At 27.8% G+C, this 3,056-nt stretch overlaps 1 long non-coding RNA gene across 1 annotated transcript; it reads left to right on the top strand.

Moving 5' to 3' along the window:
* The first annotated feature begins 292 nt into the window (after window positions 1–292).
* Window positions 293–2,712, top strand: LOC126768169 (uncharacterized). The gene is made up of 2 exons (XR_007669213.1): window positions 293–588; window positions 2,459–2,712. It is a non-coding gene; the product is annotated as an uncharacterized LOC126768169 (long non-coding RNA).
* Window positions 2,713–3,056: the final 344 nt, after the last annotated feature.

Here is a 3,056-nt window from a genome sequence, read left to right as displayed (position 1 = left end):
TTTTTTAAACTTGTAAAAATGTTTCGAATGTAATTTTTAAAAATCGAACATAGCGTACATTTTCGCTTTATCTCGATCGCTATGCTTCTTTCGCTATATACTTTTTATATCCGTTTCATAATAGTTAATAATAATTTATAGACTGAATAGATTTCTTTCTTTATTTTCAAAATGTATTTTTTTATTAATTAAATTTTTGGCTTTATAAGTAATACAAAGACGTGTTCCGATTCTAAATAAAAAAGTGGATGTTGTAGTGTTTAAATAATACAATACAAAATGATACACGAGATATTTAATACAAATATTTTTATAAATATATCAATCATAATAATATAAAATAACTATTACCAAAAAATACAAATACAACGTTAAATCTGCAACAATGCAGACAAAATTGTATTACATTACTTCCATTGTACGATAATTATTCCGAGTTCTCAGGTGCTACGTGACTTGGATTCAGTGTTGAATTTCGCATAGCTGATATAATTCGACAATGTCGCAATATCGGAAATGTCCAGTAATTCGATACCCGGGCAGAATGCAACGGACCTCACGCCGCTTGGATCGCATGTCTCAGATAAGGTTAGATACCACTTGCTTACAAAGCCTTATGATATTGTGTTATTTACATATCTTAATTGTTAATTGTAATATGTGTGTTTTAATTTGATAATTTAAACATGTTCACATATACTTCCCATAGCACAATATATTTATTTATTTATTATATCAACACCAACAAGAAGTACACTAATAAATACAATTGAGTCTTTAAACATGACGTTATACAAATCAAGTGTCTCCTAAATTATAGGTGATGCAAAATATATCAACATTTCAAGTTAACAAAAAAATTTTTTTTTAAATCAAAATATTTATAACAAATAGAAAAGACATTAACAATTAAATTATTATAAAATTATCACTTGATTGGTATAAAATAAGTAAAATATAAATATTAGAGAACATTTAATTTTTTTGAATATTAATTATTTGATTAAAAGCAAACAAAATTAAACAAAATTATATATGTTTAGTACCCTTAGACTTGTCTAAGTGGACGCATAATTAATCCTTATTTTTATTTTACTTTATAATGTGGAATAAAATGTATATATATAAGTAAATTAAAAAACCGACTGCCTTAGTCGGTACATAAAACAATTACACTATTTTCAAAATCCATTTTTTCCTTTGTATTAATGTTAATTATATATAATTATGCGTTGTAATAGTGTGCGTGAGTTGTTTCACTGATTAGGGATAAAACGATTGAGTAACTAAATTACCCCGTCTCTATAAAAGGCGCTTGTTATCTCGAAACTATCATTATTAATTCTGTACGTTAAATTGTAATATTAATGCTTGTTATACATAAGATTAAATTTTGATTAGATTTTCCTATTGTCTGAAGAATTTTGACGGTAAATTACTCTATATCAATCAATAGAATCGCTTATTTTATGTTTACGTAACAATTTCTTATTACACACAACCATTCTTATTTAAGAAAAAAGAAAAATCCCTCTAATTTTTTTCTTTTCATATCTGAGTAGTCTTTCCAAACCGGTTGTAGATTTTTTTAAATCAATAAGCCAATCTCATTCATCAGCCAGACTTCAATATTTTATAAAATATTGCAGCAGTAAGAGTTAGTTTAATTTTTAAGAATTAATTATTAATAATTATTAATTTTATTTAATCTCATACTTATTTATATGTATTTGTATCTCATTGTATTTTTATCTAAATGTATTGTTATTTTAAATGTCAAATAAAATAAATACAAGCTATAGTTGTTCACAAATTGATCTATTGTTGCGATTAGCGGATTGAAATGTAAGTCTATACTAGAATGCAGTTAAATAATAGTCGGCGCGTTGAGTTGTATTGATTTAGGATCAGCTAAGAGTCGTAATTAAATGTTGTTTTAATATCATTGTTGTATCTCAATAATGCCAGGAATTTATTAACAAGGATTATCGTTAGAGTGAGATTACGTTAATATTTATATTATAATGTCTTTATGAAGATAATATTATATGGGTCTGTATTAATTGGATTGTGTTAGCAGATGGAAGGTTTCTAGAAAAAGAATAGCGGCGAATTATTATTATTTTATTCTAATTTATAAAGAGTTATCGATTTTATTACGATGGAAATAAAATAATTTAATTAAAGGTAACTAAATCGATTGTTTTAAATTTGGGCTGTGTAAAGAAAACTTTTGTTTCGTTTAAAAAGTTCGTTCAAAATGTTATTTTTGAGTTTAAGGGCCCATCATACTGGCGATTTGTCGTGGCAACGTGTGTCCATTGATGCCATTTCTGAACGTGTTTGCTGCAAATTCGCTGCGGGTGCGAGCTTTCTTGTCGGGACATCGCCGCGCTGACAAAATCGTCGATATATCTGCTTTTGTTTTCTACTACTTGGTATTCTGTTTACTCTTCAGAATACATTGTGTTGCTGACTGTTTAAGCCGTGGATCGTACGGATAGAACTTTTTGCGCACACGACCGAACGCGTTGCCCGATCGCCTTCCCGGATTACATTTAGAAATAGCAGTGTGATAAGGGTCTAAGCGCACTCCTAAAAACATACAATATAAAAAATAGAAAGTATTTACCACTGTTTATTTGAAACACAATGAACTTTCTATAAGCATCATGTACCTAGCTTAATTAAATAAATGAAATGTCACCTATATACGTGTTGTTATTATTCTATGATTTAATTAAAATAAATATATTCTTAATCCATACTAATAATATAAATGCGAAAGTAACTCACTCTGTCTTTTACGCTTTTCAAGACTAAGCCACTTTTTTGATAAAATTTTGTATATGACATAGGACATTTATACCTAATACCCTCCCTTAACACGCGAACGAAGCCACGGCCGAATATTAGTTGCTCCGAACCGGAATAAACTTCTAACTAATTTCTTATCAGAATTTATACAACATATTTTTGTTTTAATTTATAATACAACAAAATCTTTAGAAACAAGATTTATCTAGTTTTTATTTTTTTTGAGGATGAGTTTGGGC

The sequence above is a fragment of the Nymphalis io genome, chromosome 4, assembly GCF_905147045.1.
Source record: "Nymphalis io chromosome 4, ilAglIoxx1.1, whole genome shotgun sequence".
Lineage (NCBI taxonomy): Eukaryota > Metazoa > Arthropoda > Insecta > Lepidoptera > Nymphalidae > Nymphalis > Nymphalis io.
The sequence above is the reverse complement of the archived record's forward strand: the minus strand, read 5'-3'. Positions and strand labels throughout refer to the sequence as shown.